Raw genomic sequence first — 21541 nt, forward strand, 5'->3', positions numbered from 1 at the left:
TCCAGTTTTAACTGGGAGCCAGACTGGGTCATAATGGGGCAGGTGGTGAGGTCACAGTGAGGGAGGGGGATGAAAAGGAGGGCCCAGAGTGGCATTCCCTGGTAACCAGGGTCAGGTAAGCTGAGCCTGGACAGTCAAACAGGGCCCGGTGGCCGGCATACATCCCCTCGAGCGGTCATTCATTCGCTCACCGCCCGCTGACTCACTTGTTCAAATGACACATTGCGTCTCTTGGCCCCTCTTGAGACTAGGAAGACCTTGGCCTCAGAGGCCTGCTGAAGGCCTGGCTGGAGTCCAGAGCCTCAGCCTTCTTCATGCCCTTCACTGGGCCTGGAGCTGGACCTGCCCAGATGTGGAACCTCCCAGTTTGGAAGCAACTTCTTGTATGAGGCTCTCTGTGGACAGGGACAGCTGAGACACAGAGGAGGTGCCCAGAGACCAGGGGTTTGGAGTCTGCAGCTGCAGATGTACTTAGTGCATGGTATAGGACCAGGAGGGGCCTGCTGGCAGAGCTGTGGCCACTAAACCAAAGGGACCCTCAGGCCAAGAAGGGGACACTGGCTTCTTATTGCAGGAAGCCAAGCGCAGGGACCCAGGCTGGCAGAAGGAGTGGCGCTTCCAAGCCACAGACCACCAATGTTTCCTGGACTCTGGCGCTCTTTATTCCTCTCTCCATGCCCTGCCGCCCCCTGCCCCTGCCCCCATTTGCTGCTGGTAAGTTCATTTTCCCAGTCTGGCTCCCGTGCAGAGAGGGCCTGGAGGCCGAGGTGGAAGGTAGCAGCGAGTTGGCCCGCGCTTGGCCCTCCTGCGGTTGCCGCTTCAGCACCAGACTGTCATACACCTGGTAGTTGGCATTGCCTCCCGGGTTCCGGCTGAGTGGCATGAAGGTGGGCGGGGGTGGAGGGTGCTCGGTAGCCTGGACGTCGGGCAGGAGGTGAGAGGGGCGGAGGAGCAGCGCTGAGCTGGGAGCCGGGGCCCGCTGGTCCGAGGCCTCGGCCAGTACCGTGAGGGAGGCGGAGGTGGCCACAGGGCGCCGCCGCAAGGGCAGGATCTCAGCCCATTCGGCCGCCGGGTGCCGCACCTCGTGGGGATCGCGGGAGTAATCCAAGTGTCCCGCGGAGGGATGCAGGCTGCGGTTGGACTCGCTGTGAGCACAGCTGGGGAGGCTACGTCTGTGGGCCGGTGGGGTGTCACGCTACCAGGCGTCGGGCCGGTAGACCCGAGGCACCAGAGCGGATGGAGGCTCAGAGCCCTCCAGACCCAGACTCCGCCGCGGGCCCAGTTGCCGTCCTTTCGGCCCGCGAGCCCCTCGACCTGCACCTGGCCTCCCCCACCGGCGCCCAGCCCCGGCGCCGCCACCTGTGTGCCGGTGTGTCCCTCCACAGCTCCCTCCGACAAAAGCCCCGCCCCACCACCACCCCGCCCCTCTGACGTGTCACCGCGGCCGGGTGCGGGTGCGGGATCGAGGGCAGGGGCCACTTCCCCGGGCCTGCCGGCCACCAGGGGCGGGGTCCTGAGCTCGGTGGGGGGTGTGGGGGCAAGGGTGGCCTTGCCGGGGCTGAGGGGCCGTGGCGACTCAATGGTGGCTCCCAGTGGCTTCGGGCCAGCTGCTGTCGGGCAGAAGGGCCGGCCCGGGCTGCGGTCGGGCTGCGCCTAGCGCCGCGTGGGCGGGCAGGGCCGATGCCCAAGGGACCGCGGGCCCCGGGCCCTGAAGCCTCCGGGGCCACGTCCCTGTGAGCGACGTGCGGGATCTTGGGCGGGGCGCCAAGCGCCGAAGGGTTTGCTGGGTCAGGGCCGCCCTGGGCTGGGAGGTGGTCGCCAAACCCTCCGCCGCCGCCCGATACCCGAGACCTCCGTTCCCCCTGCCTGGGCGGGCGAGGGGGCCCTGCCGGGGCGGGCTGGCCGCCAGGCTGGCGTTAAGGCGCCAGCGCCAGCGAAACTGGGCCTCAAGAGGCCGCCCGCGGCCCCCCGCCCCCGTCTACGGCCATACCACCCTGAACGCGCCCGATCTCGTCTGATCTCGGAAGCTAAGCAGGGTCGGGCCTGGTTAGTACTTGGATGGGAGACCGCCTGGGAATACCGGTTGCTGTAGGCTTTTTGCCTCCCGCTGCGCCCGCCTTCTCCTTTACTCGCCCGCGGCGGGGGCCGCCGGCTCCGCCCCCGCCGGGCCGCGCTGCAGGCCCCACCTCCTCAGGCCCCTCCCACCACGGCGCGCGCCGGCGGGGGCGCTCCCCGCCGGCCCGGCCGGCCAGGCGGCCAGAAGGCGGCCCTGGAAGGCAGCCGCACCCCAGACGCTCCCGGGGTGGCTGGCCCGGACCCAGACTCCGCCGCGGGCCCAGTTGCCGTCCTTTCGGCCCGCGAGCCCCTCGACCTGCACCTGGCCGCCCCCACCGGCGCCCAGCCCCGGCGCCGCCACCTGTGTGCCGGTGTGTCCCTCCACAGCTCCCTCCGACAAAAGCCCCGCCCCACCACCACCCCGCCCCTCTGGCGTGTCACCGCGGCCGGGTGCGGGAGCGGGATCGAGGGCAGGGGCCGCTTCCCCGGGCCTGCCGGCCACCAGGGGCGGGGTCCTGAGCTCGGCGGGGGGTGTGGGGGCAAGGGTGGCCTTGCCGGGGCTGAGGGGCCGTGGCGACTCAATGGTGGCTCCCGGTGGCTTCGGGCCGGCTGCTGTCGGGCAGGAGGGCCGGCCCGGGCTGCGGCCGGGCTGCGCCTAGCGCCGCGTGGGCGGGCAGGGCCGATGCCCAAGGGACCGCGGGCCCCGGGCCCTGAAGCCTCCGGGGCCACGTCCCTGTGAGCGACGTGCGGGATCTTGGGCGGGGCGCCAAGCGCCGAAGGGTTTGCTGGGTCAGGGCCGCCCTGGGCTGGGAGGTGGTCGCCAAACCCTCCGCCGCCGCCCGATACCCGAGACCTCCGTTCCCCCTGCCTGGGCGGGCGAGGGGGCCCTGCCGGGGCGGGCTGGCCGCCAGGCTGGCGTTAAGGCGCCAGCGCCAGCGAAACTGGGCCTCAAGAGGCCGCCCGCGGCCCCCCACCCCCGTCTACGGCCATACCACCCTGAACGCGCCCGATCTCGTCTGATCTCGGAAGCTAAGCAGGGTCGGGCCTGGTTAGTACTTGGATGGGAGACCGCCTGGGAATACCGGGTGCTGTAGGCTTTTTGCCTCCCGCTCCGCCCGCCTTCTCCTTTAATCGCCCGCGGCGGGGGGGCCGCCGGCTCCGCCCCCGCCGAGCCCCGCTGCAGGCAGTAGGCAAGGTGGTTTACCTGCCCGAGCAGGAAGCTTGGGCGATGGCAGAAGTGGGAAGAAACTCTTGAGCACAGGTTCTTGGGATCCACGGAGCAGCGCATGCACATGCAATGGGTGCCTACACAGCTGGCTTGCTTGTCTGTGGGGAAAGGCGAGATGGGTCAGGGCCTGGGTTCCTGAGGGGCTGAGAATCAAGGCAGGGATAGAAGAAAGGGGACAGGCCCACATCCCCTGAACCCACGCCGGCGCCCACTCACCTTTGTGGAAAATACGATTGAAAAGTGCCCGCAAGAATCTCTTCAGATGCCTCCAGAGTTGAGGGAAGAAGGGGAGGGGGGAGGCCGGGAGCAGGGTGAGCCCTGAAATCCAACCCTTGTCCGGTCACACCCCAGCAGCCCTCCCACCTCAGCCCCTTCAAGACCCCAGGGCTCCCCCAGCCGCGCTGCACAGATCCTGCCCTGACCATAGTCACCATGTTGATCCCCACGTTGAGCAAGATGAAGCTGACCGGGATCAGAAGAATTGAGTATCCTTGCTCCTGGCATTTCCTGGGGATGGGGCCAGTGAACGGCTCGGCTCGGTAGTAGTTTCGCTCACCCATGGCCGTTGGTCCCAGGACTGCCTGGGCCCTCTGCCCTCCAGTTTTAACTGGGAGCCAGACTGGGTCATAATGGGGCAGGTGGTGAGGTCACAGTGAGGGAGGGGGATGAAAAGGAGGGCCCAGAGTGGCATTCCCTGGTAACCAGGGTCAGGTAAGCTGAGCCTGGACAGTCAAACAGGGCCCGGTGGCCGGCATACATCCCCTCGAGCGGTCATTCATTCGCTCACCGCCCGCTGACTCACTTGTTCAAATGACACATTGCGTCTCTTGGCCCCTCTTGAGACTAGGAAGACCTTGGCCTCAGAGGCCTGCTGAAGGCCTGGCTGGAGTCCAGAGCCTCAGCCTTCTTCATGCCCTTCACTGGGCCTGGAGCTGGACCTGCCCAGATGTGGAACCTCCCAGTTTGGAAGCAACTTCTTGTATGAGGCTCTCTGTGGACAGGGACAGCTGAGACACAGAGGAGGTGCCCAGAGACCAGGGGTTTGGAGTCTGCAGCTGCAGATGTACTTAGTGCATGGTATAGGACCAGGAGGGGCCTGCTGGCAGAGCTGTGGCCACTAAACCAAAGGGACCCTCAGGCCAAGAAGGGGACACTGGCTTCTTATTGCAGGAAGCCAAGCGCAGGGACCCAGGCTGGCAGAAGTAGTGGCGCTTCCAAGCCACAGACCACCAATGTTTCCTGGACTCTGGCGCTCTTTATTCCTCTCTCCATGCCCTGCCGCCCCCTGCCCCTGCCCCCATTTGCTGCTGGTAAGTTCATTTTCCCAGTCTGGCTCCCGTGCAGAGAGGGCCTGGAGGCCGAGGTGGAAGGTAGCAGCGAGTTGGCCCGCGCTTGGCCCTCCTGCGGTTGCCGCTTCAGCACCAGACTGTCATACACCTGGTAGTTGGCATTGCCTCCCGGGTTCCGGCTGAGTGGCATGAAGGTGGGCGGGGGTGGAGGGTGCTCGGTAGCCTGGACGTCGGGCAGGAGGTGAGAGGGGCGGAGGAGCAGCGCTGAGCTGGGAGCCGGGGCCCGCTGGTCCGAGGCCTCGGCCAGTACCGTGAGGGAGGCGGAGGTGGCCACAGGGCGCCGCCGCAAGGGCAGGATCTCAGCCCATTCGGCCGCCGGGTGCCGCACCTCGTGGGGATCGCGGGAGTAATCCAAGTGTCCCGCGGAGGGATGCAGGCTGCGGTTGGACTCGCTGTGAGCACAGCTGGGGAGGCTACGTCTGTGGGCCGGTGGGGTGTCACGCTACCAGGCGTCGGGCCGGTAGACCCGAGGCACCAGAGCGGATGGAGGCTCAGAGCCCTCCAGACCCAGACTCCGCCGCGGGCCCAGTTGCCGTCCTTTCGGCCCGCGAGCCCCTCGACCTGCACCTGGCCTCCCCCACCGGCGCCCAGCCCCGGCGCCGCCACCTGTGTGCCGGTGTGTCCCTCCACAGCTCCCTCCGACAAAAGCCCCGCCCCACCACCACCCCGCCCCTCTGACGTGTCACCGCGGCCGGGTGCGGGTGCGGGATCGAGGGCAGGGGCCACTTCCCCGGGCCTGCCGGCCACCAGGGGCGGGGTCCTGAGCTCGGTGGGGGGTGTGGGGGCAAGGGTGGCCTTGCCGGGGCTGAGGGGCCGTGGCGACTCAATGGTGGCTCCCAGTGGCTTCGGGCCAGCTGCTGTCGGGCAGAAGGGCCGGCCCGGGCTGCGGTCGGGCTGCGCCTAGCGCCGCGTGGGCGGGCAGGGCCGATGCCCAAGGGACCGCGGGCCCCGGGCCCTGAAGCCTCCGGGGCCACGTCCCTGTGAGCGACGTGCGGGATCTTGGGCGGGGCGCCAAGCGCCGAAGGGTTTGCTGGGTCAGGGCCGCCCTGGGCTGGGAGGTGGTCGCCAAACCCTCCGCCGCCGCCCGATACCCGAGACCTCCGTTCCCCCTGCCTGGGCGGGCGAGGGGGCCCTGCCGGGGCGGGCTGGCCGCCAGGCTGGCGTTAAGGCGCCAGCGCCAGCGAAACTGGGCCTCAAGAGGCCGCCCGCGGCCCCCCGCCCCCGTCTACGGCCATACCACCCTGAACGCGCCCGATCTCGTCTGATCTCGGAAGCTAAGCAGGGTCGGGCCTGGTTAGTACTTGGATGGGAGACCGCCTGGGAATACCGGTTGCTGTAGGCTTTTTGCCTCCCGCTGCGCCCGCCTTCTCCTTTACTCGCCCGCGGCGGGGGCCGCCGGCTCCGCCCCCGCCGGGCCGCGCTGCAGGCCCCACCTCCTCAGGCCCCTCCCACCACGGCGCGCGCCGGCGGGGGCGCTCCCCGCCGGCCCGGCCGGCTAGGCGGCCAGAAGGCGGCCCTGGAAGGCAGTCGCACCCCAGACGCTCCCGGGGTGGCTGGCCCGGACCCAGACTCCGCCGCGGGCCCAGTTGCCGTCCTTTCGGCCCGCGAGCCCCTCGACCTGCACCTGGCCGCCCCCACCGGCGCCCAGCCCCGGCGCCGCCACCTGTGTGCCGGTGTGTCCCTCCACAGCTCCCTCCGACAAAAGCCCCGCCCCACCACCACCCCGCCCCTCTGGCGTGTCACCGCGGCCGGGTGCGGGAGCGGGATCGAGGGCAGGGGCCGCTTCCCCGGGCCTGCCGGCCACCAGGGGCGGGGTCCTGAGCTCGGCGGGGGGTGTGGGGGCAAGGGTGGCCTTGCCGGGGCTGAGGGGCCGTGGCGACTCAATGGAGGCTCGCGGTGGCTTCGGGCCGGCTGCTGTCGGGCAGGAGGGCCGGCCCGGGCTGCGGCCGGGCTGCGCCTAGCGCCGCGTGGGCGGGCAGGGCCGATGCCCAAGGGACCGCGGGCCCCGGGCCCTGAAGCCTCCGGGGCCACGTCCCTGTGAGCGACGTGCGGGATCTTGGGCGGGGCGCCAAGCGCCGAAGGGTTTGCTGGGTCAGGGCCGCCCTGGGCTGGGAGGTGGTCGCCAAACCCTCCGCCGCCGCCCGATACCCGAGACCTCCGTTCCCCCTGCCTGGGCGGGCGAGGGGGCCCTGCCGGGGCGGGCTGGCCGCCAGGCTGGCGTTAAGGCGCCAGCGCCAGCGAAACTGGGCCTCAAGAGGCCGCCCGCGGCCCCCCGCCCCCGTCTACGGCCATACCACCCTGAACGCGCCCGATCTCGTCTGATCTCGGAAGCTAAGCAGGGTCGGGCCTGGTTAGTACTTGGATGGGAGACCGCCTGGGAATACCGGGTGCTGTAGGCTTTTTGCCTCCCGCTCCGCCCGCCTTCTCCTTTACTCGCCCGCGGCGGGGGGGCCGCCGGCTCCGCTCCCGCCGTGCCCCGCTGCAGGCAGTAGGCAAGGTGGTTTACCTGCCCGAGCAGGAAGCTTGGACGATGGCAGAAGTGGGAAGAAACTCTTGAGCACAGGTTCTTGGGATCCACGGAGCAGCGCATGCACATGCGATGGGTGCCTACACAGCTGGCTTGCTTGTCTGTGGGGAAAGGCGAGATGGGTCAGGGCCTGGGTTCCTGAGGGGCTGAGAATCAAGGCAGGGATAGAAGAAAGGGGACAGGCCCACATCCCCTGAACCCACGCCGGCGCCCACTCACCTTTGTGGAAAATACGATTGAAAAGTGCCCTCAAGAATCTCTTCAGATGCCTCCAGAGTTGAGGGAAGAAGGGGAGGGGGGAGGCCGGGAGCAGGGTGAGCCCTGAAATCCAACCCTTGTCCGGTCACACCCCAGCAGCCCTCCCACCTCAGCCCCTTCAAGACCCCAGGGCTCCCCCAGCCGCGCTGCACAGATCCTGCCCTGACCATAGTCACCATGTTGATCCCCACGTTGAGCAAGATGAAGCTGACCGGGATCAGAAGAATTGAGTATCCTTGCTCCTGGCATTTCCTGGGGATGGGGCCAGTGAACGGCTCGGCTCGGTAGTAGTTTCGCTCACCCATGGCCGTTGGTCCCAGGACTGCCTGGGCCCTCTGCCCTCCAGTTTTAACTGGGAGCCAGACTGGGTCATAATGGGGCAGGTGGTGAGGTCACAGTGAGGGAGGGGGATGAAAAGGAGGGCCCAGAGTGGCATTCCCTGGTAACCAGGGTCAGGTAAGCTGAGCCTGGACAGTCAAACAGGGCCCGGTGGCCGGCATACATCCCCTCGAGCGGTCATTCATTCGCTCACCGCCCGCTGACTCACTTGTTCAAATGACACATTGTGTCTCTTGGCCCCTCTTGAGACTAGGAAGACCTTGGCCTCAGAGGCCTGCTGAAGGCCTGGCTGGAGTCCAGAGCCTCAGCCTTCTTCATGCCCTTCACTGGGCCTGGAGCTGGACCTGCCCAGATGTGGAACCTCCCAGTTTGGAAGCAACTTCTTGTATGAGGCTCTCTGTGGACAGGGACAGCTGAGACACAGAGGAGGTGCCCAGAGACCAGGGGTTTGGAATCTGCAGCTGCAGATGTACTTAGTGCATGGTATAGGACCAGGAGGGGCCTGCTGGCAGAACTGTGGCCACTAAACCAAAGGGACCCTCAGGCCAAGAAGGGGACACTGGCTTCTTATTGCAGGAAGCCAAGCGCAGGGACCCAGGCTGGCAGAAGGAGTGGCGCTTCCAAGCCACAGACCACCAATGTTTCCCGGGTTCGGGAGCGGGATCGAGGGCAGGGGCCGCTTCCCCGGGCCTGCCGGCCACCAGGGGCGGGGTCCTGAGCTCGGCGGGGGGTGTGGGGGCAAGGGTGGCCTTGCCGGGGCTGAGGGGCCGTGGCGACTCAATGGAGGCTCCCGGTGGCTTCGGGCCGGCTGCTGTCGGGCAGGAGGGCCGGCCCGGGCTGCGGCCGGGCTGCGCCTAGCGCCGCGTGGGCGGGCAGGGCCGATGCCCAAGGGACCGCGGGCCCCGGGCCCTGAAGCCTCCGGGGCCACGTCCCTGTGAGCGACGTGCGGGATCTTGGGCGGGGCGCCAAGCGCCGAAGGGTTTGCTGGGTCAGGGCCGCCCTGGGCTGGGAGGTGGTCGCCAAACCCTCCGCCGCCGCCCGATACCCGAGACCTCCGTTCCCCCTGCCTGGGCGGGCGAGGGGGCCCTGCCGGGGCGGGCTGGCCGCCAGGCTGGCGTTAAGGCGCCAGCGCCAGCGAAACTGGGCCTCAAGAGGCCGCCCGCGGCCCCCCGCCCCCGTCTACGGCCATACCACCCTGAACGCGCCCGATCTCGTCTGATCTCGGAAGCTAAGCAGGGTCGGGCCTGGTTAGTACTTGGATGGGAGACCGCCTGGGAATACCGGGTGCTGTAGGCTTTTTGCCTCCCGCTCCGCCCGCCTTCTCCTTTACTCGCCCGCGGCGGGGGGGCCGCCGGCTCCGCCCCCGCCGAGCCCCGCTGCAGGCAGTAGGCAAGGTGGTTTACCTGCCCGAGCAGGAAGCTTGGGCGATGGCAGAAGTGGGAAGAAACTCTTGAGCACAGGTTCTTGGGATCCACGGAGCAGCGCATGCACATGCGATGGGTGCCTACACAGCTGGCTTGCTTGTCTGTGGGGAAAGGCGAGATGGGTCAGGGCCTGGGTTCCTGAGGGGCTGAGAATCAAGGCAGGGATAGAAGAAAGGGGACAGGCCCACATCCCCTGAACCCACGCCGGTGCCCACTCACCTTTGTGGAAAATACGATTGAAAAGTGCCCGCAAGAATCTCTTCAGATGCCTCCAGAGTTGAGGGAAGAAGGGGAGGGGGGAGGCCGGGAGCAGGGTGAGCCCTGAAATCCAACCCTTGTCCGGTCACACCCCAGCAGCCCTCCCACCTCAGCCCCTTCAAGACCCCAGGGCTCCCCCAGCCGCGCTGCACAGATCCTGCCCTGACCATAGTCACCATGTTGATCCCCACGTTGAGCAAGATGAAGCTGACCGGGATCAGAAGAATTGAGTATCCTTGCTCCTGGCATTTCCTGGGGATGGGGCCAGTGAACGGCTCGGCTCGGTAGTAGTTTCGCTCACCCATGGCCGTTGGTCCCAGGACTGCCTGGGCCCTCTGCCCTCCAGTTTTAACTGGGAGCCAGACTGGGTCATAATGGGGCAGGTGGTGAGGTCACAGTGAGGGAGGGGGATGAAAAGGAGGGCCCAGAGTGGCATTCCCTGGTAACCAGGGTCAGGTAAGCTGAGCCTGGACAGTCAAACAGGGCCCGGTGGCCGGCATACATCCCCTCGAGCGGTCATTCATTCGCTCACCGCCCGCTGACTCACTTGTTCAAATGACACATTGCGTCTCTTGGCCCCTCTTGAGACTAGGAAGACCTTGGCCTCAGAGGCCTGCTGAAGGCCTGGCTGGAGTCCAGAGCCTCAGCCTTCTTCATGCCCTTCACTGGGCCTGGAGCTGGACCTGCCCAGATGTGGAACCTCCCAGTTTGGAAGCAACTTCTTGTATGAGGCTCTCTGTGGACAGGGACAGCTGAGACACAGAGGAGGTGCCCAGAGACCAGGGGTTTGGAGTCTGCAGCTGCAGATGTACTTAGTGCATGGTATAGGACCAGGAGGGGCCTGCTGGCAGAGCTGTGGCCACTAAACCAAAGGGACCCTCAGGCCAAGAAGGGGACACTGGCTTCTTATTGCAGGAAGCCAAGCGCAGGGACCCAGGCTGGCAGAAGTAGTGGCGCTTCCAAGCCACAGACCACCAATGTTTCCTGGACTCTGGCGCTCTTTATTCCTCTCTCCATGCCCTGCCGCCCCCTGCCCCTGCCCCCATTTGCTGCTGGTAAGTTCATTTTCCCAGTCTGGCTCCCGTGCAGAGAGGGCCTGGAGGCCGAGGTGGAAGGTAGCAGCGAGTTGGCCCGCGCTTGGCCCTCCTGCGGTTGCCGCTTCAGCACCAGACTGTCATACACCTGGTAGTTGGCATTGCCTCCCGGGTTCCGGCTGAGTGGCATGAAGGTGGGCGGGGGTGGAGGGTGCTCGGTAGCCTGGACGTCGGGCAGGAGGTGAGAGGGGCGGAGGAGCAGCGCTGAGCTGGGAGCCGGGGCCCGCTGGTCCGAGGCCTCGGCCAGTACCGTGAGGGAGGCGGAGGTGGCCACAGGGCGCCGCCGCAAGGGCAGGATCTCAGCCCATTCGGCCGCCGGGTGCCGCACCTCGTGGGGATCGCGGGAGTAATCCAAGTGTCCCGCGGAGGGATGCAGGCTGCGGTTGGACTCGCTGTGAGCACAGCTGGGGAGGCTACGTCTGTGGGCCGGTGGGGTGTCACGCTACCAGGCGTCGGGCCGGTAGACCCGAGGCACCAGAGCGGATGGAGGCTCAGAGCCCTCCAGACCCAGACTCCGCCGCGGGCCCAGTTGCCGTCCTTTCGGCCCGCGAGCCCCTCGACCTGCACCTGGCCTCCCCCACCGGCGCCCAGCCCCGGCGCCGCCACCTGTGTGCCGGTGTGTCCCTCCACAGCTCCCTCCGACAAAAGCCCCGCCCCACCACCACCCCGCCCCTCTGACGTGTCACCGCGGCCGGGTGCGGGTGCGGGATCGAGGGCAGGGGCCACTTCCCCGGGCCTGCCGGCCACCAGGGGCGGGGTCCTGAGCTCGGTGGGGGGTGTGGGGGCAAGGGTGGCCTTGCCGGGGCTGAGGGGCCGTGGCGACTCAATGGTGGCTCCCAGTGGCTTCGGGCCAGCTGCTGTCGGGCAGAAGGGCCGGCCCGGGCTGCGGTCGGGCTGCGCCTAGCGCCGCGTGGGCGGGCAGGGCCGATGCCCAAGGGACCGCGGGCCCCGGGCCCTGAAGCCTCCGGGGCCACGTCCCTGTGAGCGACGTGCGGGATCTTGGGCGGGGCGCCAAGCGCCGAAGGGTTTGCTGGGTCAGGGCCGCCCTGGGCTGGGAGGTGGTCGCCAAACCCTCCGCCGCCGCCCGATACCCGAGACCTCCGTTCCCCCTGCCTGGGCGGGCGAGGGGGCCCTGCCGGGGCGGGCTGGCCGCCAGGCTGGCGTTAAGGCGCCAGCGCCAGCGAAACTGGGCCTCAAGAGGCCGCCCGCGGCCCCCCGCCCCCGTCTACGGCCATACCACCCTGAACGCGCCCGATCTCGTCTGATCTCGGAAGCTAAGCAGGGTCGGGCCTGGTTAGTACTTGGATGGGAGACCGCCTGGGAATACCGGTTGCTGTAGGCTTTTTGCCTCCCGCTGCGCCCGCCTTCTCCTTTACTCGCCCGCGGCGGGGGCCGCCGGCTCCGCCCCCGCCGGGCCGCGCTGCAGGCCCCACCTCCTCAGGCCCCTCCCACCACGGCGCGCGCCGGCGGGGGCGCTCCCCGCCGGCCCGGCCGGCTAGGCGGCCAGAAGGCGGCCCTGGAAGGCAGTCGCACCCCAGACGCTCCCGGGGTGGCTGGCCCGGACCCAGACTCCGCCGCGGGCCCAGTTGCCGTCCTTTCGGCCCGCGAGCCCCTCGACCTGCACCTGGCCGCCCCCACCGGCGCCCAGCCCCGGCGCCGCCACCTGTGTGCCGGTGTGTCCCTCCACAGCTCCCTCCGACAAAAGCCCCGCCCCACCACCACCCCGCCCCTCTGGCGTGTCACCGCGGTTGGGTGCGGGAGCGGGATCGAGGGCAGGGGCCGCTTCCCCGGGCCTGCCGGCCACCAGGGGCGGGGTCCTGAGCTCGGCGGGGGGTGTGGGGGCAAGGGTGGCCTTGCCGGGGCTGAGGGGCCGTGGCGACTCAATGGTGGCTCCCGGTGGCTTCGGGCCGGCTGCTGTCGGGCAGGAGGGCCGGCCCGGGCTGCGGCCGGGCTGCGCCTAGCGCCGCGTGGGCGGGCAGGGCCGATGCCCAAGGGACCGCGGGCCCCGGGCCCTGAAGCCTCCGGGGCCACGTCCCTGTGAGCGACGTGCGGGATCTTGGGCGGGGCGCCAAGCGCCGAAGGGTTTGCTGGGTCAGGGCCGCCCTGGGCTGGGAGGTGGTCGCCAAACCCTCCGCCGCCGCCCGATACCCGAGACCTCCGTTCCCCCTGCCTGGGCGGGCGAGGGGGCCCTGCCGGGGCGGGCCGGCCGCAAGGCTGGCGTTAAGGCGCCAGCGCCAGCGAAACTGGGCCTCAAGAGGCCGCCCGCGGCCCCCCGACCCCGTCTACGGCCATACCACCCTGAACGCGCCCGATCTCGTCTGATCTCGGAAGCTAAGCAGGGTCGGGCCTGGTTAGTACTTGGATGGGAGACCGCCTGGGAATACCGGGTGCTGTAGGCTTTTTGCCTCCCGCTCCGCCCGCCTTCTCCTCTACTCGCCCGCGGCTGGGGCCGCCGGCTCCGCCCCCGCCGGGCCGCGCTGCAGGCCCCACCTCCTCAGGCCCCTCCCACCACGGCGCGCGCCGGCGGGGGCGCTCCCCGCCGGCCCGGCCGGCCAGGCGGCCAGAAGGCGGCCCTGGAAGGCAGCCGCACCCCAGACGCTCCCGGGGTGGCTGGCCCGGACCCAGACTCCGCCGCGGGCCCAGTTGCCGTCCTTTCGGCCCGCGAGCCCCTCGACCTGCACCTGGCCGCCCCCACCGGCGCCCAGCCCCGGCGCCGCCACCTGTGTGCCGGTGTGTCCCTCCACAGCTCCCTCCGACAAAAGCCCCGCCCCACCACCACCCCGCCCCTCTGGCGTGTCACCGCGGCCGGGTGCGGGAGCGGGATCGAGGGCAGGGGCCGCTTCCCCGGGCCTGCCGGCCACCAGGGGCGGGGTCCTGAGCTCGGCGGGGGGTGTGGGGGCAAGGGTGGCCTTGCCGGGGCTGAGGGGCCGTGGCGACTCAATGGAGGCTCCCGGTGGCTTCGGGCCGGCTGCTGTCGGGCAGGAGGGCCGGCCCGGGCTGCGGCCGGGCTGCGCCTAGCGCCGCGTGGGCGGGCAGGGCCGATGCCCAAGGGACCGCGGGCCCCGGGCCCTGAAGCCTCCGGGGCCACGTCCCTGTGAGCGACGTGCGGGATCTTGGGCGGGGCGCCAAGCGCCGAAGGGTTTGCTGGGTCAGGGCCGCCCTGGGCTGGGAGGTGGTCGCCAAACCCTCCGCCGCCGCCCGATACCCGAGACCTCCGTTCCCCCTGCCTGGGCGGGCGAGGGGGCCCTGCCGGGGCGGGCTGGCCGCCAGGCTGGCGTTAAGGCGCCAGCGCCAGCGAAACTGGGCCTCAAGAGGCCGCCCGCGGCCCCCCGCCCCCGTCTACGGCCATACCACCCTGAACGCGCCCGATCTCGTCTGATCTCGGAAGCTAAGCAGGGTCGGGCCTGGTTAGTACTTGGATGGGAGACCGCCTGGGAATACCGGGTGCTGTAGGCTTTTTGCCTCCCGCTCCGCCCGCCTTCTCCTTTACTCGCCCGCGGCGGGGGGGCCGCCGGCTCCGCTCCCGCCGTGCCCCGCTGCAGGCAGTAGGCAAGGTGGTTTACCTGCCCGAGCAGGAAGCTTGGACGATGGCAGAAGTGGGAAGAAACTCTTGAGCACAGGTTCTTGGGATCCACGGAGCAGCGCATGCACATGCGATGGGTGCCTACACAGCTGGCTTGCTTGTCTGTGGGGAAAGGCGAGATGGGTCAGGGCCTGGGTTCCTGAGGGGCTGAGAATCAAGGCAGGGATAGAAGAAAGGGGACAGGCCCACATCCCCTGAACCCACGCCGGCGCCCACTCACCTTTGTGGAAAATACGATTGAAAAGTGCCCTCAAGAATCTCTTCAGATGCCTCCAGAGTTGAGGGAAGAAGGGGAGGGGGGAGGCCGGGAGCAGGGTGAGCCCTGAAATCCAACCCTTGTCCGGTCACACCCCAGCAGCCCTCCCACCTCAGCCCCTTCAAGACCCCAGGGCTCCCCCAGCCGCGCTGCACAGATCCTGCCCTGACCATAGTCACCATGTTGATCCCCACGTTGAGCAAGATGAAGCTGACCGGGATCAGAAGAATTGAGTATCCTTGCTCCTGGCATTTCCTGGGGATGGGGCCAGTGAACGGCTCGGCTCGGTAGTAGTTTCGCTCACCCATGGCCGTTGGTCCCAGGACTGCCTGGGCCCTCTGCCCTCCAGTTTTAACTGGGAGCCAGACTGGGTCATAATGGGGCAGGTGGTGAGGTCACAGTGAGGGAGGGGGATGAAAAGGAGGGCCCAGAGTGGCATTCCCTGGTAACCAGGGTCAGGTAAGCTGAGCCTGGACAGTCAAACAGGGCCCGGTGGCCGGCATACATCCCCTCGAGCGGTCATTCATTCGCTCACCGCCCGCTGACTCACTTGTTCAAATGACACATTGTGTCTCTTGGCCCCTCTTGAGACTAGGAAGACCTTGGCCTCAGAGGCCTGCTGAAGGCCTGGCTGGAGTCCAGAGCCTCAGCCTTCTTCATGCCCTTCACTGGGCCTGGAGCTGGACCTGCCCAGATGTGGAACCTCCCAGTTTGGAAGCAACTTCTTGTATGAGGCTCTCTGTGGACAGGGACAGCTGAGACACAGAGGAGGTGCCCAGAGACCAGGGGTTTGGAATCTGCAGCTGCAGATGTACTTAGTGCATGGTATAGGACCAGGAGGGGCCTGCTGGCAGAACTGTGGCCACTAAACCAAAGGGACCCTCAGGCCAAGAAGGGGACACTGGCTTCTTATTGCAGGAAGCCAAGCGAAGGGACCCAGGCTGGCAGAAGGAGTGGCGCTTCCAAGCCACAGACCACCAATGTTTCCCGGGTTCGGGAGCGGGATCGAGGGCAGGGGCCGCTTCCCCGGGCCTGCCGGCCACCAGGGGCGGGGTCCTGAGCTCGGCGGGGGGTGTGGGGGCAAGGGTGGCCTTGCCGGGGCTGAGGGGCCGTGGCGACTCAATGGAGGCTCCCGGTGGCTTCGGGCCGGCTGCTGTCGGGCAGGAGGGCCGGCCCGGGCTGCGGCCGGGCTGCGCCTAGCGCCGCGTGGGCGGGCAGGGCCGATGCCCAAGGGACCGCGGGCCCCGGGCCCTGAAGCCTCCGGGGCCACGTCCCTGTGAGCGACGTGCGGGATCTTGGGCGGGGCGCCAAGCGCCGAAGGGTTTGCTGGGTCAGGGCCGCCCTGGGCTGGGAGGTGGTCGCCAAACCCTCCGCCGCCGCCCGATACCCGAGACCTCCGTTCCCCCTGCCTGGGCGGGCGAGGGGGCCCTGCCGGGGCGGGCTGGCCGCCAGGCTGGCGTTAAGGCGCCAGCGCCAGCGAAACTGGGCCTCAAGAGGCCGCCCGCGGCCCCCCGCCCCCGTCTACGGCCATACCACCCTGAACGCGCCCGATCTCGTCTGATCTCGGAAGCTAAGCAGGGTCGGGCCTGGTTAGTACTTGGATGGGAGACCGCCTGGGAATACCGGGTGCTGTAGGCTTTTTGCCTCCCGCTCCGCCCGCCTTCTCCTTTACTCGCCCGCGGCGGGGGGGCCGCCGGCTCCGCCCCCGCCGAGCCCCGCTGCAGGCAGTAGGCAAGGTGGTTTACCTGCCCGAGCAGGAAGCTTGGGCGATGGCAGAAGTGGGAAGAAACTCTTGAGCACAGGTTCTTGGGATCCACGGAGCAGCGCATGCACATGCGATGGGTGCCTACACAGCTGGCTTGCTTGTCTGTGGGGAAAGGCGAGATGGGTCAGGGCCTGGGTTCCTGAGGGGCTGAGAATCAAGGCAGGGATAGAAGAAAGGGGACAGGCCCACATCCCCTGAACCCACGCCGGTGCCCACTCACCTTTGTGGAAAATACGATTGAAAAGTGCCCGCAAGAATCTCTTCAGATGCCTCCAGAGTTGAGGGAAGAAGGGGAGGGGGGAGGCCGGGAGCAGGGTGAGCCCTGAAATCCAACCCTTGTCCGGTCACACCCCAGCAGCCCTCCCACCTCAGCCCCTTCAAGACCCCAGGGCTCCCCCAGCCGCGCTGCACAGATCCTGCCCTGACCATAGTCACCATGTTGATCCCCACGTTGAGCAAGATGAAGCTGACCGGGATCAGAAGAATTGAGTATCCTTGCTCCTGGCATTTCCTGGGGATGGGGCCAGTGAACGGCTCGGCTCGGTAGTAGTTTCGCTCACCCATGGCCGTTGGTCCCAGGACTGCCTGGGCCCTCTGCCCTCCAGTTTTAACTGGGAGCCAGACTGGGTCATAATGGGGCAGGTGGTGAGGTCACAGTGAGGGAGGGGGATGAAAAGGAGGGCCCAGAGTGGCATTCCCTGGTAACCAGGGTCAGGTAAGCTGAGCCTGGACAGTCAAACAGGGCCCGGTGGCCGGCATACATCCCCTCGAGCGGTCATTCATTCGCTCACCGCCCGCTGACTCACTTGTTCAAATGACACATTGCGTCTCTTGGCCCCTCTTGAGACTAGGAAGACCTTGGCCTCAGAGGCCTGCTGAAGGCCTGGCTGGAGTCCAGAGCCTCAGCCTTCTTCATGCCCTTCACTGGGCCTGGAGCTGGACCTGCCCAGATGTGGAACCTCCCAGTTTGGAAGCAACTTCTTGTATGAGGCTCTCTGTGGACAGGGACAGCTGAGACACAGAGGAGGTGCCCAGAGACCAGGGGTTTGGAGTCTGCAGCTGCAGATGTACTTAGTGCATGGTATAGGACCAGGAGGGGCCTGCTGGCAGAGCTGTGGCCACTAAACCAAAGGGACCCTCAGGCCAAGAAGGGGACACTGGCTTCTTATTGCAGGAAGCCAAGCGCAGGGACCCAGGCTGGCAGAAGTAGTGGCGCTTCCAAGCCACAGACCACCAATGTTTCCTGGACTCTGGCGCTCTTTATTCCTCTCTCCATGCCCTGCCGCCCCCTGCCCCTGCCCCCATTTGCTGCTGGTAAGTTCATTTTCCCAGTCTGGCTCCCGTGCAGAGAGGGCCTGGAGGCCGAGGTGGAAGGTAGCAGCGAGTTGGCCCGCGCTTGGCCCTCCTGCGGTTGCCGCTTCAGCACCAGACTGTCATACACCTGGTAGTTGGCATTGCCTCCCGGGTTCCGGCTGAGTGGCATGAAGGTGGGCGGGGGTGGAGGGTGCTCGGTAGCCTGGACGTCGGGCAGGAGGTGAGAGGGGCGGAGGAGCAGCGCTGAGCTGGGAGCCGGGGCCCGCTGGTCCGAGGCCTCGGCCAGTACCGTGAGGGAGGCGGAGGTGGCCACAGGGCGCCGCCGCAAGGGCAGGATCTCAGCCCATTCGGCCGCCGGGTGCCGCACCTCGTGGGGATCGCGGGAGTAATCCAAGTGTCCCGCGGAGGGATGCAGGCTGCGGTTGGACTCGCTGTGAGCACAGCTGGGGAGGCTACGTCTGTGGGCCGGTGGGGTGTCACGCTACCAGGCGTCGGGCCGGTAGACCCGAGGCACCAGAGCGGATGGAGGCTCAGAGCCCTCCAGACCCAGACTCCGCCGCGGGCCCAGTTGCCGTCCTTTCGGCCCGCGAGCCCCTCGACCTGCACCTGGCCTCCCCCACCGGCGCCCAGCCCCGGCGCCGCCACCTGTGTGCCGGTGTGTCCCTCCACAGCTCCCTCCGACAAAAGCCCCGCCCCACCACCACCCCGCCCCTCTGACGTGTCACCGCGGCCGGGTGCGGGTGCGGGATCGAGGGCAGGGGCCACTTCCCCGGGCCTGCCGGCCACCAGGGGCGGGGTCCTGAGCTCGGTGGGGGGTGTGGGGGCAAGGGTGGCCTTGCCGGGGCTGAGGGGCCGTGGCGACTCAATGGTGGCTCCCAGTGGCTTCGGGCCAGCTGCTGTCGGGCAGAAGGGCCGGCCCGGGCTGCGGTCGGGCTGCGCCTAGCGCCGCGTGGGCGGGCAGGGCCGATGCCCAAGGGACCGCGGGCCCCGGGCCCTGAAGCCTCCGGGGCCACGTCCCTGTGAGCGACGTGCGGGATCTTGGGCGGGGCGCCAAGCGCCGAAGGGTTTGCTGGGTCAGGGCCGCCCTGGGCTGGGAGGTGGTCGCCAAACCCTCCGCCGCCGCCCGATACCCGAGACCTCCGTTCCCCCTGCCTGGGCGGGCGAGGGGGCCCTGCCGGGGCGGGCTGGCCGCCAGGCTGGCGTTAAGGCGCCAGCGCCAGCGAAACTGGGCCTCAAGAGGCCGCCCGCGGCCCCCCGCCCCCGTCTACGGCCATACCACCCTGAACGCGCCCGATCTCGTCTGATCTCGGAAGCTAAGCAGGGTCGGGCCTGGTTAGTACTTGGATGGGAGACCGCCTGGGAATACCGGTTGCTGTAGGCTTTTTGCCTCCCGCTGCGCCCGCCTTCTCCTTTACTCGCCCGCGGCGGGGGCCGCCGGCTCCGCCCCCGCCGGGCCGCGCTGCAGGCCCCACCTCCTCAGGCCCCTCCCACCACGGCGCGCGCCGGCGGGGGCGCTCCCCGCCGGCCCGGCCGGCTAGGCGGCCAGAAGGCGGCCCTGGAAGGCAGTCGCACCCCAGACGCTCCCGGGGTGGCTGGCCCGGACCCAGACTCCGCCGCGGGCCCAGTTGCCGTCCTTTCGGCCCGCGAGCCCCTCGACCTGCACCTGGCCGCCCCCACCGGCGCCCAGCCCCGGCGCCGCCACCTGTGTGCCGGTGTGTCCCTCCACAGCTCCCTCCGACAAAAGCCCCGCCCCACCACCACCCCGCCCCTCTGGCGTGTCACCGCGGTTGGGTGCGGGAGCGGGATCGAGGGCAGGGGCCGCTTCCCCGGGCCTGCCGGCCACCAGGGGCGGGGTCCTGAGCTCGGCGGGGGGTGTGGGGGCAAGGGTGGCCTTGCCGGGGCTGAGGGGCCGTGGCGACTCAATGGTGGCTCCCGGTGGCTTCGGGCCGGCTGCTGTCGGGCAGGAGGGCCGGCCCGGGCTGCGGCCGGGCTGCGCCTAGCGCCGCGTGGGCGGGCAGGGCCGATGCCCAAGGGACCGCGGGCCCCGGGCCCTGAAGCCTCCGGGGCCACGTCCCTGTGAGCGACGTGCGGGATCTTGGGCGGGGCGCCAAGCGCCGAAGGGTTTGCTGGGTCAGGGCCGCCCTGGGCTGGGAGGTGGTCGCCAAACCCTCCGCCGCCGCCCGATACCCGAGACCTCCGTTCCCCCTGCCTGGGCGGGCGAGGGGGCCCTGCCGGGGCGGGCCGGCCGCAAGGCTGGCGTTAAGGCGCCAGCGCCAGCGAAACTGGGCCTCAAGAGGCCGCCCGCGGCCCCCCGACCCCGTCTACGGCCATACCACCCTGAACGCGCCCGATCTCGTCTGATCTCGGAAGCTAAGCAGGGTCGGGCCTGGTTAGTACTTGGATGGGAGACCGCCTGGGAATACCGGGTGCTGTAGGCTTTTTGCCTCCCGCTCCGCCCGCCTTCTCCTCTACTCGCCCGCGGCTGGGGCCGCCGGCTCCGCCCCCGCCGGGCCGCGCTGCAGGCCCCACCTCCTCAGGCCCCTCCCACCACGGCGCGCGCCGGCGGGGGCGCTCCCCGCCGGCCCGGCCGGCCAGGCGGCCAGAAGGCGGCCCTGGAAGGCAGCCGCACCCCAGACGCTCCCGGGGTGGCTGGCCCGGACCCAGACTCCGCCGCGGGCCCAGTTGCCGTCCTTTCGGCCCGCGAGCCCCTCGACCTGCACCTGGCCGCCCCCACCGGCGCCCAGCCCCGGCGCCGCCACCTGTGTGCCGGTGTGTCCCTCCACAGCTCCCTCCGACAAAAGCCCCGCCCCACCACCACCCCGCCCCTCTGGCGTGTCACCGCGGCCGGGTGCGGGAGCGGGATCGAGGGCAGGGGCCGCTTCCCCGGGCCTGCCGGCCACCAGGGGCGGGGTCCTGAGCTCGGCGGGGGGTGTGGGGGCAAGGGTGGCCTTGCCGGGGCTGAGGGGCCGTGGCGACTCAATGGTGGCTCCCGGTGGCTTCGGGCCGGCTGCTGTCGGGCAGGAGGGCCGGCCCGGGCTGCGGCCGGGCTGCGCCTAGCGCCGCGTGGGCGGGCAGGGCCGATGCCCAAGGGACCGCGGGCCCCGGGCCCTGAAGCCTCCGGGGCCACGTCCCTGTGAGCGACGTGCGGGATCTTGGGCGGGGCGCCAAGCGCCGAAGGGTTTGCTGGGTCAGGGCCGCCCTGGGCTGGGAGGTGGTCGCCAAACCCTCCGCCGCCGCCCGATACCCGAGACCTCCGTTCCCCCTGCCTGGGCGGGCGAGGGGGCCCTGCCGGGGCGGGCTGGCCGCCAGGCTGGCGTTAAGGCGCCAGCGCCAGCGAAACTGGGCCTCAAGAGGCCGCCCGCGGCCCCCCACCCCCGTCTACGGCCATACCACCCTGAACGCGCCCGATCTCGTCTGATCTCGGAAGCTAAGCAGGGTCGGGCCTGGTTAGTACTTGGATGGGAGACCGCCTGGGAATACCGGGTGCTGTAGGCTTTTTGCCTCCCGCTCCGCCCGCCTTCTCCTTTACTCGCCCGCGGCGGGGGGGCCGCCGGCTCCGCCCCCGCCGAGCCCCGCTGCAGGCAGTAGGCAAGGTGGTTTACCTGCCCGAGCAGGAAGCTTGGGCGATGGCAGAAGTGGGAAGAAACTCTTGAGCACAGGTTCTTGGGATCCACGGAGCAGCGCATGCACATGCAATGGGTGCCTACACAGCTGGCTTGCTTGTCTGTGGGGAAAGGCGAGATGGGTCAGGGCCTGGGTTCCTGAGGGGCTGAGAATCAAGGCAGGGATAGAAGAAAGGGGACAGGCCCACATCCCCTGAACCCACGCCGGCGCCCACTCACCTTTGTGGAAAATACGATTGAAAAGTGCCCTCAAGAATCTCTTCAGATGCCTCCAGAGTTGAGGGAAGAAGGGGAGGGGGGAGGCCGGGAGCAGGGTGAGCCCTGAAATCCAACCCTTGTCCGGTCACACCCCAGCAGCCCTCCCACCTCAGCCCCTTCAAGACCCCAGGGCTCCCCCAACCGCGCTGCACAGATCCTGCCCTGACCATAGTCACCATGTTGATCCCCACGTTGAGCAAGATGAAGCTG

At 69.0% G+C, this 21541-nt stretch overlaps 12 non-coding genes across 12 annotated transcripts; all 12 read left to right on the plus strand.

The window, feature by feature from the left end:
* Positions 1–1976: 1976 nt before the first annotated feature.
* LOC137213602 (5S ribosomal RNA) lies at positions 1977–2095 on the plus strand. The gene has a single exon (XR_010938237.1). It is a non-coding gene; the product is annotated as a 5S ribosomal RNA (ribosomal RNA).
* Positions 2096–3033: 938 nt separating this feature from the next.
* Positions 3034–3152, plus strand: LOC137214186 (5S ribosomal RNA). The gene has a single exon (XR_010938807.1). It is a non-coding gene; the product is annotated as a 5S ribosomal RNA (ribosomal RNA).
* Positions 3153–5855: 2703 nt separating this feature from the next.
* Positions 5856–5974, plus strand: LOC137213603 (5S ribosomal RNA). Its single transcript, XR_010938238.1, has one exon. It is a non-coding gene; the product is annotated as a 5S ribosomal RNA (ribosomal RNA).
* A 938-nt stretch (positions 5975–6912) lies between these two features.
* Positions 6913–7031, plus strand: LOC137214187 (5S ribosomal RNA). The gene has a single exon (XR_010938809.1). It is a non-coding gene; the product is annotated as a 5S ribosomal RNA (ribosomal RNA).
* Positions 7032–8933: 1902 nt separating this feature from the next.
* LOC137214188 (5S ribosomal RNA) lies at positions 8934–9052 on the plus strand. The gene has a single exon (XR_010938810.1). It is a non-coding gene; the product is annotated as a 5S ribosomal RNA (ribosomal RNA).
* Positions 9053–11755: 2703 nt separating this feature from the next.
* On the plus strand, positions 11756–11874 carry LOC137213605 (5S ribosomal RNA). Its single transcript, XR_010938240.1, has one exon. It is a non-coding gene; the product is annotated as a 5S ribosomal RNA (ribosomal RNA).
* Positions 11875–12812: 938 nt separating this feature from the next.
* Positions 12813–12931, plus strand: LOC137214189 (5S ribosomal RNA). Its single transcript, XR_010938811.1, has one exon. It is a non-coding gene; the product is annotated as a 5S ribosomal RNA (ribosomal RNA).
* A 938-nt stretch (positions 12932–13869) lies between these two features.
* LOC137214190 (5S ribosomal RNA) lies at positions 13870–13988 on the plus strand. The gene has a single exon (XR_010938812.1). It is a non-coding gene; the product is annotated as a 5S ribosomal RNA (ribosomal RNA).
* Positions 13989–15890: 1902 nt separating this feature from the next.
* On the plus strand, positions 15891–16009 carry LOC137214191 (5S ribosomal RNA). The gene has a single exon (XR_010938813.1). It is a non-coding gene; the product is annotated as a 5S ribosomal RNA (ribosomal RNA).
* A 2703-nt stretch (positions 16010–18712) lies between these two features.
* On the plus strand, positions 18713–18831 carry LOC137213606 (5S ribosomal RNA). Its single transcript, XR_010938241.1, has one exon. It is a non-coding gene; the product is annotated as a 5S ribosomal RNA (ribosomal RNA).
* A 938-nt stretch (positions 18832–19769) lies between these two features.
* On the plus strand, positions 19770–19888 carry LOC137214192 (5S ribosomal RNA). Its single transcript, XR_010938815.1, has one exon. It is a non-coding gene; the product is annotated as a 5S ribosomal RNA (ribosomal RNA).
* A 938-nt stretch (positions 19889–20826) lies between these two features.
* LOC137214194 (5S ribosomal RNA) lies at positions 20827–20945 on the plus strand. Its single transcript, XR_010938817.1, has one exon. It is a non-coding gene; the product is annotated as a 5S ribosomal RNA (ribosomal RNA).
* Positions 20946–21541: the final 596 nt, after the last annotated feature.

This window comes from Pseudorca crassidens, chromosome 19 (assembly GCF_039906515.1).
Source record: "Pseudorca crassidens isolate mPseCra1 chromosome 19, mPseCra1.hap1, whole genome shotgun sequence".
Classification (NCBI taxonomy): domain Eukaryota; kingdom Metazoa; phylum Chordata; class Mammalia; order Artiodactyla; family Delphinidae; genus Pseudorca; species Pseudorca crassidens.